At 43.7% G+C, this 17,325-nt stretch overlaps 1 long non-coding RNA gene across 1 annotated transcript in view; it reads left to right on the top strand.

Annotated features, from left to right (window-relative positions):
• The window catches only part of LOC143302907 (uncharacterized), a 55,066-nt gene extending 39,903 nt beyond the window's left edge, over positions 1-15,163 (top strand). Inside the window, exon 2 of the long non-coding RNA XR_013058771.1 lies at positions 12,852-15,163. This is a non-coding gene — a long non-coding RNA (uncharacterized LOC143302907). The remainder of the gene's footprint in view (positions 1-12,851) is intronic.
• Positions 15,164-17,325: the final 2,162 nt, after the last annotated feature.

Genomic DNA, 17,325 nt, shown 5'->3' on the forward strand with positions numbered 1-17,325 from the left:
TTTATGAAGACGCCTCGTAATGCTGTAATCAGACTCTCTGCCTTTTCACGGTCGATGTACGACGCCCCGCGCTTCGTTTCACGATTAGGTAATCTACCGCCCCTCCCCCCTTGACTACTTAATTTCTCCGTTGTTCATCAGTGAAATCGTTTGCAAATATATTTAAAAAATTCAATTTAAAGTTTCTTTAAAATTTCATTAATAATTATCATTCGAGTGTATGGCTGCTTCGAATGCATGTCGATCGTTGATAAATGAAAAATCATCGATCATCAATACTTTCGACGAATATCAAGCTTCGATCTATGTATTTGTCTGATCCACGAGATCGATTCCCTCCACGAGAACGATCTTTCCACCTTCCGGTGTATATTTCTATTCGCAACTATGAAGCTGTACGCCCGAACGATGTAACGCTTCAAGCTTGCGCGTCTTAACGAAAAGTTATACCGTTCGCGATACCAGCGAGCGCACGCAGGCTGAAGCATTAACAAGATTATAGCCAGTGTAATTGAAAAGTATAGGAACCAGCCTTCAACTTCCACTGCCAAGTTTTAAGCAATACTAAGCCCGCGTCCAAGAAGTTTACCCGAAGCAATGTGTTATCGCGTTATATTTAGCGAGGCTTCGCGAACTTCCTCGATCCATAACCTCTGCGCTGGCGATCATTACCAACAGTTTCGCCAAGGATCGAGCCGAAGGAAACTCTTAATCTAGTCGATTAGACTAATTAACGGAAATCAAAGATCATCGTTTTCTACGGATAATCGCCGAATAAGAAAACGAATCGCGAAACTATAGATACGTAGCGTCGCAAGCTATTATAAGGTATACCGAGCAATTACCATTTCCTGTTTCTTGCGCCTGGAACGCCACGGTCACGATGCCGTTTGTCTCCTTCTCGGTACTAGGATCACCTTGGACGTCGTGAGAAGCGGCTCGTCGGCTCGCGTGTTCGATCCAGGTAATTATATCAGTACGTCGAACACCTGCCACATAGGTTGGTTTCCTTTTATCCGAAGACCGGCTACATTGCTGATCCTGTTGGAGCAAAAATTGTCACGCGATAATAGGCGATCGACGTGCCCCGGATGAAAGGCATCTGTCATCGATGAGATTTTGACGATAGGAAGACGGTAATTCCATGACGATCGTTTTTATTTCTCGCTCGAGCGATTTTGCATCGCGTTGCTACTTCCAGCTAGAAATCTGTACTCTATCATTTGGAAACGGTCTAAGCGGCAGGTGTTGCACACGATCGATGGAAAAATAGAACAGCATCTAGCATCACGAATTTCGGAGCAGTCGACCATTAACCGTATTACGGAACAGCATAATGCTAACCTGTGGTGGATTATTCCTTGACGAACTGATTTCCAGGAATCTCCAGAGTCTTGATCTGCGTGTTCTTTTCGTTCGTTCGGATTACACAGTTGTAGGATGAAAAACGACCGATATATTTCTCCCCATACAGACTGTCTACGTGTGCATGATAGTCAGACACTTTTCCCATCACCTGATAATAAAATCAAAGCGAGAGCAACAGATATCTAGCGACAAAAGATTTATCCACGTCGCGGTGGTTCGACACGATCGTTTAATTACCGTTTCGTAACACGACGAAAGAGAAATCGTCGGATAACAAGACGTCCCGGCTCGAAAACTCAAAACTCGCGAGGAAATTTAAAGGCGCGTTAACGAGCGGCTGCAGCGGCCGTAAGAAACCGTTTCCAAAGACTTTCACCTCGTAGATTTAATTACCGAGTAGCAAAGTGCAACAGAGAGTTTGAACGGGCTCGTGACCCGACCTAGACAACGACTATGCTAATGACCAGTACGGAGCTCGGGATATCTTAATACCTTTTAGCGTTCGCGCCTGCTCTAATAACCGGTCGACTGGCAATTACGATTTCCTGTTTCTTACTCGCCGAACAAACCGAACGGTCTATGGCTTTTGTGTCCCCCTCGAGGTAAAACCTTGCAAGACTTCACGGGAGGAAGACGGGGAAACGCGATGGCTAAGTGGCGGAGGGGAAACAGAGAGAAGGATCCCGAGGAGAGAACGAGGCTCGCGTGCAATCGCAAATAGAGATATCGCCGACCTTAGGAGCGTAACACGGACCTCGCTGGTGCTTTGCACGACAGACAGGCCACGGTCGGCGAAAGAAACGCGGGAACACGGTGAAAGGCACGAGGGAGGAAGAAACCGAGAACTACGGCCAATGCGGACGATCAGCGAGAAGCAGAGAGAGGATAAGAAAGAGAGAGATACGAACGAGTTTGTTTCGGCGAGGCTAATTTCCAATGAAGACACGAGCGCATGGTCGAACCCGCGTTTACGAAAACGCGCGAGTATCACACGCTCGAATCAACGTGATACGACAACGTGAAAGAGGTTTTCTTATTGCTGATAATAGAGGGATGCCGATATCGGCCGTTTTAACATATAGATGGCTTATTCGTAGCCGCAGCAACGAACTTGGCCAAGCTTCGTCCTCTGTTTTCCTTGCCAACAAGCCCCTAAAAACCAGCCAACTTCCTGTCCCTGTCTTTTCGTCCCTCTCGGTCTTTCCTTTGCCTATAATTTGCACCTGTTCTCGGGGAAACCTTGCTACTTTACTACGCACGATATAATCGTGTAAATTACCAGTTTCTACCTACTCGGTGTCACCTGCTTTTGCTTCACCGCGAATTCTCTTTATTCGAAGTGAAATAAATTCGATAACAGGGTAATATTATAGTGACACGATGAAACGAATAAAAATAGTAGAATAAGTAACTTTATAAAGTACTCGCAGACCTATTTTTGTAATAGTTTCGGATCGAAAGCACTGTCCGCCATCGTGATTGCGTTGCCGCACGCGTGTAACGCTCGTAATGAAATCTCGCCACGGAACGGAGGCAGCGTTCTCCCTCGAAACAGAGTGAAAACATCAAAGCGAAGACGAAAGGACGAAAAGTCCGACGATGTCAATTAACGAAATGGAAACCGCGGGGCCAGCAGCGGCCGGCTGACTCGCAAGAGCCACGGGGCGGTCAGAAAAAAAGTATGCGAGCGCGAGACAGAAAACGCGGAGAGGGTAGCGGTATAGTCGGTGAGGTAGGAGAACGCGTGAAAGGGACGGAACGCAGACGACGACGATGACGACGATGCCGCATCGAGAGGCGATGCTGGACCGTACAGGATAGACACTTTAATAGACGTAATGAGGGTAATTGAGTTTTCAAATCATTCGTTTTGATTACATCTACGCACGGACCGGTGGGCGAAACATAGGGTAGGTAATTACGGACCGCCCAGTCCCAAAAGAGCAGGTGCCTCTCGGCCACGAGATCGAGGTGTGAGGTTCAAATACTTGGACCGCCCTAATAGCCTCGAGGTTACAGGTCCCTTCGAGAAACCGGAGGGACCGGGCCTGGCCTCTCGTATCCAGGCAAACGCCGCCGTCCGACCGATATACACGCCAGCTATACACCTATACAGCTGGAATAATAGTACCGAGAGCATCGGAGAAAAATGCATCCTCCGGGCACTGACGTGAGAATCGACGTGGGAGAACGAAAAATCCTGCTTTCGGATTAATAACCTTCCTTTTGTTTTTATTTTGTGTAATTGCAATAGCTATAAGTATAGTTGGAAATATTCGAGACAGATACATAGCAAGAGCACATTTTAAGTAAATAAAAAAACTTCAAATAATATCGAACTACTCGTCGAATTTAAAAATTGAATATTAGTTGAAATCATTGTCAATATTCCCGTCGTTTATCTACCAATATCGATGTTTGCATCGCTACGATCTAAATTTTCGACGATATTCGACTTCAATTTTTCAATATCGAAAAGTATTGACAATGCCAAAAGTTAATAATAATAAAAGAAGGATAACGTAGAAAATAGCGTGGAAATCGGAGGATAAAATGTAGAAATTTGAAATTTCGATAAATTTTAAGTCACTTTTAATATCGCAGAAACATTCTTTGTTATTTGTCCATTATTTCTGATTGTCGTTTTCTCTCCTTAACCTTTCGTCCTGATTTCGTGCTGTTGCCGCGTCGGCCACGCGAACATAGACGGCACCCATTTTAGCAACGACCCAAACGTCTGCTATACAATTTAATAATTCCTTGCAATGGACTAGTAGTACTTTGTACGAGCTCGAATAACCGGAATGATACAAAACGGATGTAATATCGATCGCTCGTATTTAACGAATTTACACCTGTTAAAACGATCTACCTTTCGAATTTCGCGAATCGATCACGAATGTTCTCCTTAAATGGTTAAAAGCTTTTTTTATCCTGTCGATGCATGACGGAAGGAACTAGCTAAGACTTTCCAACAGCAACAAGTGTGGTTCCAATTTATCCGATGTTAACACGGTCTCTTATTCGCGTTTGCTCGAAAGCTACACCGTTGTCTCGAACGAAGCTCCAGACAGTTGGTAAAAAAAAAAATGAACGATTCTTTGGTACGAAAGCGTTTTTATATTTGGATATCTTTTCTAGGAAATACATCGAAATAACGCGCCACTGAAGCTTAGAAATTGTCATTTGTCAAGCGCGATAAAAAAAGTTACCGACCTCTCTACTATTTCCAATATCGTCTGTTTATCGAAACTTCTATCGATACGTATTTTTGCGAAACGTCAGTTTACGTTGTGAAGAAAATGATCACGGTTGTCACCGCGCAAATTCTATTTCGCGGTTCCACTGAAAATAGTGGCGGACGTTCGCCGCTAATCAGCTCAAACAATGGCTCCAGATTGGACCTCAATTACAACATTACATTACACTCTCTCTCAGACTGCATTTCCATCCGACGATCCGTAGTAAACTAATAATAACCGATCCGTTCGCAGTATAACCCAATCAAACCCATCAAATATTTTCGAGCTGCAACACCAGTAGCCCCTGCACGTCATTGGTCTATCGATCGGTATGGATTAACGTTACGCATTTATTCCAGATAGAAACTCCATTATGTATTCGTCTGAATGTATAGCGCATATACAGTACGTGAATATATGTACGATATAATCGCAAATACACACACACATGGATATACTATTCTATGTTTTTAGAGAGATATACGTACGTATTGTATATACGTGTACGTATGCTGATTGTAATTGTCTAATGTGAAACCATGATGTATCGAACTATAAAACTGAGCGATATTCCGCTCGTGGATAGAGGCAATACGTTTCGAATTGATAGGCTTCAATTAATACAGCCTGGTTGCAGTCTGCTATGACAGTGACTCGATAATGCCGGGTTTATGAGGATTTTAGCCGGAGCATGTCACTTCCATGGGACAACTAGCTTCGTTCACGCGTATCCTCGTAGTCTGCGTTCACGCAATAGATACGCACCGTTTATATCCACGTATATACGAGCTCGGTCGCGGTACATGGTGATTAGACGGAGCTGATTTTAACTGGGATAAAGTAATAAAGATAGGATGACATGGATTAACGAAAGATAAATTTTATCAAAGCGACGAAAGATCCAGCTAACGGGTGCTAATCTATATTTGTACTAGGCTGTTGTTGTAACGTATAATCGTAATAAACAATTATTATCAGCACATAATTTATGTCATTCGCCCATTATTAATTAATATTTCGACGCAGAACTTGTCTAAATTAACGTGCGATTAAATTAATTTCGTTTGTTTCTACATAATAGCGTTATCATAAATGGATGAAATTGTTTGTGTTTATGTCTAAACTCTACAATTCGGTTCGCTCACGTGATATATTATTGTATACAATTTCACGTTTAATAATATTATGCGGGTTCGTGGAAACAGGATTGGAATTAATTTCATTTTTATTCTAAATTCGAGAAGAGTAGAACGAACCTATTCTCTGTGGTTAACTAAACAGGTTACTTTCCACGAATATTTTCCGGTTATCCTCGATAAACATGTAATGCACGTATATGCATATGCAATGTATATAAATACAAAGACACGTGTGCCCATACGGGTGGTAACTCTATGAAATATGTACGTGTACGTGTGAATTCCTATACAATGAATATGCATAGAACTAGGACGTGTTTGTCTAGGACCTACATATGTAAACACTTTAATCAACCTACGATATATGTATATGTGCCTTACAATACCTATCAATTTGTACGATACAAGTCATCGTAACCTCAAAAATGATATCGAAATACTCGTTACGTGTTTCTAATTCGTTGCAAATTTCCAATCTCAGTCTACGTTGATTACCTTTGGGTATAACCACGCCTACACATAAATACGCGCAGCAAATCGATCGTAGGACGGTATACCGTAAATTTTGGAATATTTTCTCAAACTCTGTTTGATTTCCTGGCAAGCCAATTTCCTAAATAACGCGATCGAAAGCTTGGTCGGTGAAATTCCCATCGATAATCTCAAGAGCCATGGAGGTGGTGCGATCAGGAATTATCACGGCTGGCCTCCTCTCGAATTTATCGAACATCCTGTGTACGCGTTCTCGCGCGGATACGGACGAGCTTTGCGAGCAATTGTATCTCGTACGGTGTGTATCGTTAAACGCGGTCGGTTAGCGAGCGTGGCCGGCCAGTCGTGTAACGTAATGCCCAGCGCAAGGTTCACGGTGTAACACGTTAAATGGCCCTTGCCCGAATTTCCTTTCGGTAATTAACTTCAGCGCGGAAACGATATACGCATCTCGCCATTACTAATTAGAACGTCGAATTATCCGGGCCGGTTCTTTGGCCCGTATAACGAATGTTTAAACGTTAGGCCGAGCCAACAGCGACGAGCACGCGACGAAGCGGAACGAACATTCGAAAAAGTTGCGAGGCCATATCTTTCTCGTTCGCCCGCGTTCTCGCTTTCCCGTTGCCACTTTTTAATTGGATTCGAAGGAAAAGTTGGTCGATTCGTTAAAAATTTAGTTAGGTCGACTCTTTCCTTCGGACCGGGGCTAAATTGTTTTCTCGATGGCCCGACGTCCATGGAGAACACGCCACATGGTCGCCAACGACCGAGAACAATTTTCGCGAAAGCCGCGGTCGCGAACGTTCGAATTCCCACGCACCGAATATTTCCTCTGATCGTTGCGAAACAAACGAAACCGACAAAAAGGAGCAAGCGAACACGAACATACAAAAGACCACGGGCCAAAAAAAGCGAGAAACGATTTTAGAAATAAAGCGAAGAAATTTTTTTTCTTATGGACAACACATTGCGAGACACGATTTCGAGAGTGACTTATGATGGAAAGGGAATGACGCTCGCCCTGAAAAATAACAAATTATTGCAATATCCATCGGCAAGTCGATACGTGGTCCTCGTACGTGGTCCGAGTGCCACGAGCACGTGTATCTTCGAATACTCGCTCTTTTCTCATTGTCCTTTCTTCTTCTTTTCGTTTCTCCTTAAGCAGTCTATGGGTAGACCGCAATAGATGCCTGTACGGAGAAGTAATCAATAATGACTTAATGTCCTCCAATAACGGACACCATGGGTGGTTCGAGCTCTCCCTTTAGGGCTCCTCTTGCTCGAGAGATCATTCTGCGCGAACTTCTTCTCGCTTTTTTGCGTCCGACGTTATTTGCCTGCCTTTCTCTCGCTCTTTTCTGTTCCTCGCTCCTTTCTCTCTCTCTCTCTCTCTCTCTCTTTCTTTTTCTTCTTCTGTCTTCTTTTTTTCGTCGTTTCTTCTGCCGGCTAATATACACCCACGTCCTCTTTGATCGTTAAAACCGAGCATACTTTCGCGGAGGGGTCGTCCTTCTTCCTTCTTCGAGTCCCGATTGGTACACCAACTATTAACCGTCCCGATATTTCTTTGACTCGTGATCCGGTACCGGGAACGACATCGGAATAAATTAAAACGCGTTCTAGCCGGGGAAGGAAATTCGGATTATACCGTTCCGAGTAAAATACGGCGCTTCGGTTAGAAAATCACGGAATACGGAGACAGCCCCCCGTCTATTTACGATAACTTTCGCACCGAGCGATTACACGATCGACGACGCGTTGTTGACTAACGTGCCGCGAAAGTATAACTACCTAACCCTGGAATTTATACCCTTCTTAACTGTTGGTTAGTGCATCGATGTATACATTGATAAACACGTTTCTTAGTGGTTCGTTTACCACCACCCTTAAGTGGAGTGTCGAATGGAGATTATGACGTCGAACGAACGATAGTTTCGTATGTCACAGGAACGTGATTATCGTTGACTGTTTCACGTTGGCGTCCAACGTGTGATTATGGGCACTGAATTTACCTAAATATCGGCCACAATTATACATATTGAAGAATACGACTTCTAGGGCCCTTTAATCCCGCCTAATGATATTCTTCGATACATTTAATATATAGCAATTTTCACGCATAAAAATAAACCAACCGGCAACGTGCTCTTACCTACCTTACATTGTACTCTATATAAACTCTCCCGAGAAGTATTACCGTGTAATTAGGGTTCATCTTACGGGCGCACATAAATTCCGCGAAATTTAGATTGACTCCAGTCCGATCATTGAAAGATATTATCGGCCCCGGTAATTTCGATAATGAGACAGAAATTTGAAGCGCGAGTCGAAGGTATTTTTTGCTCCCGTGAACGCGAAACTTTCGGATCGGAATGGCCCGGAGCGGATTCGTGCGCCCTCGAAATCTTGGTCCTTGTTTTTGTCTCGGTAGACCGGAAGCAAAGGTTTACAAGCAAGCGTACGGCGTTGTCACTTACGTTGAGTTATGTAAGTCGCCGAGGGAAAAGGACCTCGGACGTCGCGCGAAACCGGCAGACGTCGTTTCCTCCGCCATGAATTAATCATCCCGCAGCGGCGTATAAATAATTAGCCGACCGTTGCAAAATCGCCGATAAATATTTATGGGCAGCTGCTCGATATGCAAGCGGTAATAGCGATTGTTACACCGTCCGTGGCGGCACTCGCCGAAATAATCGTGGCATCTCTCGCTGTGAATGCCGGGACCCGGCCGATTTACACGGGAAAATAATTCGTTCGGCAATTTTAGCAGTCCGGCCAGAAGTAGCCGATGGAAAAGGGAGAAGCAATCGTTCCGCGTGATCGTGTGTTATCGTTCGAACGACCGCAATCGTTTCCCCTCGCTACTTCCCCCCACACTTGCTCCTCTCTCTCTCTCTCTCTCTCTCTCTTTTCTTTTTTTTTTTTTTTTTTTTTGTAACCTCTTTCGCTCTCTTTGCATCGTTTGATTCCTGTCCCCGTCTCTCCCGCGCATACATGCTCCACGGCCACACACGAATCCTCTGTTCCACCCTCGCGGTTCGCTCTTTTCTCTGCAGATTTTTTCATATTTCTGCCGCTCCATTTCGCGGAGACAGGATTTCACGGATAGTTGATTTCATCTCGTCCGTTTGTTCGAATCTCTTTTTAATTCCCATTGTATCTTCGATTTCGCGAGAACATCTCGCCCGAAGCGGACCGGATTACGATCACGGCCGGTCTAGCGAAAATTGCATGGAATTTTTCTGTCTTAAATGCCAAACGTTATATACGGTAACGAGGGGTTAGAACACGACACCGTTTGCCAACGAGCTCGCCGTACCTCTTCTCCGCCATTTTTACCGTTAACAACCCTCCTATGCAGCGAGATTTCGCGAATACTGCCTCGCGCGGCAACTCACGACCTTCGTATAAAGCCAAAACTCGCCGCGTAAATTTCGTCATTTACGTTTATACGTTGCGACATTCGAAAGCGTACGAGCCGTCTGTGGGCGGAATTCATTTCTTCTCTCGTCGGCCATATTATTCTTCACCATGCCATGACGTGTCGGGACCACGAGCTTCCGGTTTATATCGTTTCCCTCTCTCTATTTTTACACCTTCGCTATATAATGCCGAGCATCGGTTTTCCACCCTTTTCTACCAACTTCCGCGACTTCCACATAGGCGTACACGCTTTTATGGATATCCATTTAAGTTTCGCGATGACACCAGCAACGGGTGAGCGCGTTCGACCGAGTAACGCCGATGGTCGCGTACGTTTCGCGTTAAAGCCAACTTATCTGCCTGTTTTTCTTTCCGCTTTTCCCGTTTCTTTTCTTTTCCCTTTTTCTTCTTTTATTAGAAAAGAAACATTTCTCTGTGAGAGAACGCCACGGTACACGTAGTATTTTTCTTGGATTACGCGCATGGTGACCATTTGTGCGTCTCTCACGGTGTTCTCCAACGTGTCGTTAACGCTTAGATCCACGTGATCGATGCAAATTACAGAGAAGCGCGCCGAAGAAATTGCATGTCTCATGGGATTCTTCTAGAAAGGATACATAGAAATACGCTAGAATAATGTGTTGTCAATGCTCTTTTTCTTCTCGTTGCGAGGCTATATTTGTCGCGATTGCGCGATATCGCTGCAAATATTGCTGTTACTTTTATCTTTCGTTCTTCCCCACATAAAAATGTTTCTTCTACGTTCGTTACTGCTCACGAGCGAGTTAGAACATGTTATATACAAGCAAATATTGTTCAACGAGCGCATGTCATTATTAGCGTTGTATCAATGATATCGTAACATCAGAAGTTTCAAAAAGTTATCATTTACCTTCAATCGCCACTTCGCCTTATATTTAATATTTAATATATCCAGTCATGAAACGTCAAAGCTTATGTTTGTATTCTTTTATTATGCGTTTTACTTCAAATGTAAACATTCTCGCCAAACTTATTGCGGTAGATTTGTCTGACGACGTTTATCTTGTTCGTTCATCCGTCTCCGATTGTATTTTACAACGAGACGCGTGGAACGCGGCACGAATAGCGGCGTTACATCGCTGCCCCGTTTTATTCCGTTTGTAGATGTTAAAGTCTGCGTTGGTTCGACATAAAAAGGGCTCCTAACAGCTGGAAAACACGCACGTTTACACAGCCACTGTGTTTTCCCAGAGGCGCTCCCAAACTGCCGTGAAAACTTGCGTTTCCTCTTCAATCGCTTCGCGTTACGCGACGTCGAACTCTTTTGGATCGATTCAACTTGAAATGGCTCATATAGTTGTGCAAAATGCTCTTTCCTTTTGAAGTAAAACCAACGACCTTTAACATTATCTTATAGAACGATTTAAACTAGCCTGGTTTCTTCGATTGTTGGGATAATACAGAACTGTCTGCCTTATTATACGAAGAAGCTGCTTAAAATACAACATACAGGCGGTTTACCTTATAATAACAGGCCAGACATAATTATCCTACGTCGAATGTAATTTCTTTTGCTCTAGACACACTCTAACATTACGAGCACGTATAAGATTCCACGTATAAACGGCATAATATAGCACGTATCTAACACTGTGGAAACTACCGAGTTATTTTCGTCGCGTTCTTCCTTCCATTTATAACTACACATCGATATTTCACTCAAGTGCATTAGCACCTGGATTTTCTTTACGCTCCCACATAAACGATCCAACCTCTAAACAAAATTTCTAATCGTAATACGTCATAAATATAAATAAATAAATATATATATATATATACATTTTATATATACTTATACTTCAAAAATTACGTAAGATATCATCGACGAAGAAGACATTCCGTAACACACGCGTACAAGTCTCTCTGAACAAGTCTCTCAATTCTCTCAGTTTGAAATACGGCGAGCAACGTTAAAAAGTGACCAATAACTAACTGCAAAAATTACGACAGTTAAGTCCTCGCGACGGAATGATCCTCAACGTCCCGTAACACGCATCCGGATTATCGGAACGCACGAACCGAGACGCGATCAGCAGGCTTCTCGGGAACGATAATTATCTCGGATCGGTTGATGGGGTTACCTATGTACACCTTACATAGATGACCGCGTGCGTATACCTGGGATATCGTTGGAGATCGGTGCACGGGAGCGCCAGATACGATTATACATTTTCATTGGTGCGTTACTCAGGAAGGGCGGATTACCGTAATGAACTCTAGCGACCCCTCTGCACGGTCCAACGACTCGAAATATGGATAACCGCCACTCACCTCCGCGATTTGTTCCCGCTACTCGCTCTGCTCTCCCTCTCTCTCTCTCTCTCTCTCTCTCTCTCGCTTTATCTATCTATCCATGTCTATCTTTTTCTCTCTGTCTCTCCGCATTTTTCCCTATCGACTCTTGGCGAATTTTGCCGCGTCCTCCCTCCGCTCACGATATTCACCTTTCAACCACCCCCTCCCTTCTGCCAGTAACCCCTGTGTCGGTTTTTCCATCGGTGAAGGTAGTCGCGCGAATCGATCCGACGATCTCGCGAATGAAATTATTTCGCCCGAGGAGAAATTCGAGCCGGCGAACCTTTCCCCGCGAGGAATTCAATTTCGTTGCTTCGGGATACCGCTAACCGATCCTAGCTCGATTTTGAGAGAATCGCAGGCGAAAAGAGAGAGAATTGCGCGAACGTCGGTTTTCTGGATATTTTGTGGATAATACGTATTCTAATGGATGGTGTCTTTTATCGCGATCGATTCGTGTTTACACGTGTAACGTGTAAACAAAACGTATCTACGATACGTCATACTTTGTCTGGAGTAAAACGTGTCTAGATATCGTATGATAGAGATAACTCGATTAATTGTAGATAGCATCGCGTAATGACAAGAACGATAGTATCGATTTGCAATTAGTCTCGATATCGCGGTGCATTGTCATTGTAACCATTCGAACGCTGGATATCCGTTTCACGCGTGGATAAACTAGAACGATAAAACGGTTCGGCGTACCACGAGCGTACCATCTAGCAACCACTGCGTTAATGTAGTCTAATTAAAACAGCATTTATTACAAACATTTTCCCACTCCTCTACTCTATTTCTCTACTTCGACGAACATTCTTTGTGATTCATCTTCTAATTGCAGGTTCGCGAAACAACGATCTTCGGAGAAGAAGAGAACATCGGATGCACAGGATTCAGGCAACTCGACTCTCGATTCTCGAAGAAATTTCCGGACGAGGGAGGATCCCCCTCCGCCGAAAGCGGCGCTCCCTCGTCGGGCCGCGCTTATTGTCTGTTTACAGGGCAGCATCGACCCCATTAATAAAGCCCGAGACGGATGGGCGGTGAAACTCTACAAGCTTTTAATTTCGCGCGAAACGTATACGTCAGGGAAAGACGCGGCGGAACCGCAGGAAAGTGATCCTCCTTCCTTCCTTCCTTCCTTCCTTCCTTCCACGCAGCCAACCAACCCAGCCAGCTCGGCCCAGCCAACCAACGTTCAAGTAGTCACGGGGGTCTTTAATAAAGTGAACTTTAAGACTCCCGCTCGCACGGAGATAAACTTTAACGCGGGCTACCGTCTTTCACCGGCTCGTAGCGAGTCTCTTCTACGTACTAACGTAGGAAATGGCTGTGAGAGAGGACCTAGGCGAGCGAACGAGTGCTGCTTCAAGCGGTGGCAAGTTTTCGAGTAAGTTCGCGCGGTAGAAGGCTATCCTCTCTCTCTCTCTCTCTCAGGCAGCATCTTTTATCCTCTTTTATCCTTCGTCTTTTCCTTGCCCTGTCCGCTTCTCGCACGAACAGGGCAGATAGAATGCCGGTATCCAGAGAAAACAGGACACCCGGATAGTTTTCCGTTAGTTACCCGAACTGACCTCGACCAGCGACTTGTTACGTGGAGCGGAACGACTTGCCCAAAAAGTTACTTCTCCCACGGAGTTCACACTTTACACTTTAGCCCGGGCGCGATTTTACCGAAATTACTATCGCTGTCGTCAAACTGGGACGCGGCGAATATTTCCGTCGAGGCGTGTCCTTTTTCCCACTTCCCGGCGAACCGATACAGGCACTTGGTCCAAGAGCTTACAGTTACGACGTTTGTACAATTTTGGAAATACTCTGTGTTATATATTTGATATATTTTTTAGGACGAGTTACGTGCTGGATGTTTGTCTGGATTAAATAAACACGACTGGCAGTGTATTTTGAGCCATCTGGCGCCAAACAAATATTTAACGCGTGTTACTGTTTCCGTGTTCACTGCGTTTGCTTCGTTGCCTCTTTTGTACGAATTAACGCCACGAATTAGTGCCTTTGTGAAATCAGTCGTTCAGCCCAATTTTTCGGCCGTGTTAATTTCCCTACAAAGTCTGCGATTCTCGTATTTGATCGAATCGTCGGTGAACCAGAACGATCGCGCGTAACGACGTTTTAATATAGCCAGACGCGAATGTATTTTCGAGATTACCAATTAATAGAACCGTTAAAAGCAGCGAAATGTTATATTTGCTAGATTGGAATAGCATAATTATGGAAAAATTTGAAAAATTCCAAATGCCAGAGAAGAGTATTCGAATATCGGAAATTTCCGTAATGCAGTTTGATAATATGTCAGTTAAAGGATATTTTTATCGCAGCGAACATGGAAATACTAACGGCATAATTAGAGGAGGACAGAGTGCTGCTTCTCTGAAAGACAGAAGCAGATTAAAAACGAAACTAGCGGTAAATTGCACTTGTTTAATCTTTGAATCATTTAACGTGCACTCTGCAACTAATGAAGCTCGATTGCTACGGAAGAAACTGAAAATTTTACACGATTAATTACTATACCTCGTACTTGTATTTTTATTTTCTGACGAATTTGTCTGGCAAAAATTATCGACGCGAAATCCGTTATCAACGTGACAGGATTAATAGACTTACAAGAGGGAAGTGTGTTAGTATCACAAGGACATTGTTAACTGGATAGATGGAGGCACGGCTATACATGTTCACCCACTTTCCTCTAATGCTCTAATAGCTTCTTTCAATATCTGCTTCCTCCAAGTTTCACGATCTAACCGCACAGTTTCTCGATCGCAAGTTGATGAAGACTTCGACCGTTAAACTGGAACGTCGATATCGCCCTTTACGAACTTTGACAAATATCCGGGAAGCTCGATTAAGCTCGAGACAATAAATCGGGAAATCGAAAGTACCGTGTTTGAAAAATTTGCCCTATAAATCGACCATAAATTTCGAGCGATTACGCAAAATTATACGGGATGATTCTCGATAATTCATTGCCAATTCATCGAGTGTCTAACGAAGTTAATACTTTCTGAATAACAGGCGAATTAAAGGGAACGCGTTTTATTTTACGACCGTAGAATATCAAACACTTTGCAAACAGTTTATAGAACAAAATGAAGACGCAAACCAAAACAAATAAAGTATGAATGTACAAGCAAATACGATACTACGTATAAAATACATTTTTATTACTCCCTGACAGCTCGACGATTATTCACTGCGATCATCGTCTATTCATCACCATCTATCTGGTTTGAAGACACCGGTGTCTGTGATACCTCGTCCGGAAGTAAATTCCATCTACAAAGTCCTCTTGCACGACTGAACTAATGTTATTAGCGGAATTCTGCAATTCACAAGTTGCCAGTTATTTATACGATACTAATAAAGACTCTTCTACTACAGCAACAGATGTGATAATGAAAGAAATTAAATTTTACGAACAACGTTTACAAACTGCCAGTCATTTGATCATTCTATTTTAGAGACAAGTCTATAACCTACATCTTTAACTTGAGAATTTACAATCGCTACTATCAGTCAACAAATTATGATGCAAGAGAGCCCACATAACGATAGTTATTCTATTTGTCGTAACGCTCTAAATTTCAAACCAGGAAACCTATAACCTATAACTTGTAATTTATCGATTCGTTGATCATTGCTTGATAAATTATTGTGCAAGAAGTACTATATATATAATTATAAATATAATTATTTGCGTATCGATATACGGAATCCGGTGACGGTAAGTATTTCCGACAAGACAGCACGCGCTCGCTGCCTGAGAAGCAAAGGGTTCGGTTCGAATCGGAACCCCTTGTACCGCAGTTACTTCGTCTCCGCGTGTTTGCGTTTACGCATCGCACCGTTAACACCAACCGACGAAATACCGAGTGGGGACGTGCAATCGCGATCGTCATACGCGTACGACCCTGTTCGAGGCCAACCGGTGGTTCGTACCCTTTCCCCGGTTACGCACCCTCTCGAACCATCCTTCTCGCACGGTAACCCTCTTCTCAGCTACTGTTTGGGCCCGTCAGCCATCTAGACTCCGGGAGATGTGCCATTTGAATACGAAATTCGAATACGCTGACGAACCATGCATACATCAGTCTACGTCTGTTTGAACTGGTCCCTGTATGGTAATGCCATAGCGGCGGAGGCGCGGCGCGCGGTTTGCGACGTGGCCGCACCAGCCGATCGCTCGAAACGCGTCACACGGCGCAACGGGGAGAATCGCGTATAAGCCAGATACCAAGTGGTTTCGATAGGTTCCCGGGATCCTTCCTTCTGTCTTCCGTCGATGTTTACTTTCTTCCTTTGTCGATGGATTTGCCCCTGTGGTTGCGACGCGCGTCTAGAAGCGGCCGCAACAGACAGGAAGGTTAATTTGGCAACGAATATTTGTTCGCCGAACGATACACTACAGCTTGTAATTATTTGGAAGATATCGATAATCGATGATTATTTCTTGCATAATGTAAATTTAAGACAGAAGCGATGATAAAACGAGGAGAAGCTATATCGATAATCAATGGAATTTCTTGAACGATTTAGACTCGAGACACATAATAGAACGAAAGGATGGGAATATGGAAGGAAACGACAGGAGAATAATTATGCGTCACACTGTATAATATTTCGATAGTAGGAAATGACGTTTGTAAACGGGTTATATCTACGGAAAATATTTCCGAGAAAATAAAGAAGAAATATAAAATTTCTGAAAACGCGAATGCAAACGTTTTCCCCCTGTAAAAGCATACATACATTCTGTAACGTGGATCTGTCGATGTAACTAGGTCAGATGGAACGTAGCTGTAAATTTCTTGAACGCATGTTTGCGAGAAACTTTCGAGGCGTGTAGCATTTTCGTTTTTAAACGTTGGATTATAATACTGTTCGGTACGCGTTTTGTAGGAAACGAAAGAGGGTAGAAAGTCTCCAAAAGTATTTTTCAATAGTTGAACAATTACGAGTGCTTTTCGACGACATTTCACCGCTGCTTTACGTATAACCTATATCACCGTTTGCCTTATTCGATGCATTAACCGTCGACGAGGTTGAAAGATTCCACCGTTGGAAGAAGAATCGAATCCGTTGAATCGGTATTCAGTTAAACTTCGCGATACGGTAAAGCATGGAAGGAAAATGGAGTCGAAATGTAAGAACGCGATCCTAACACGTATTCGTCGGGCTCACCCTTACGAATTTCGTAAGCCTCACGCCACGAAAAGTCGATCTAGCGGCGTGGCTCGGCTCGAGTAAAAAGCTAACTCGAATGTGAAATTTCAAGCGTAGCTTTCAGGCCGGCGAAC

This window comes from Bombus vancouverensis, chromosome 7, assembly GCF_051014615.1.
Source record: "Bombus vancouverensis nearcticus chromosome 7, iyBomVanc1_principal, whole genome shotgun sequence".
Taxonomy (NCBI): Eukaryota; Metazoa; Arthropoda; class Insecta; order Hymenoptera; family Apidae; genus Bombus; species Bombus vancouverensis.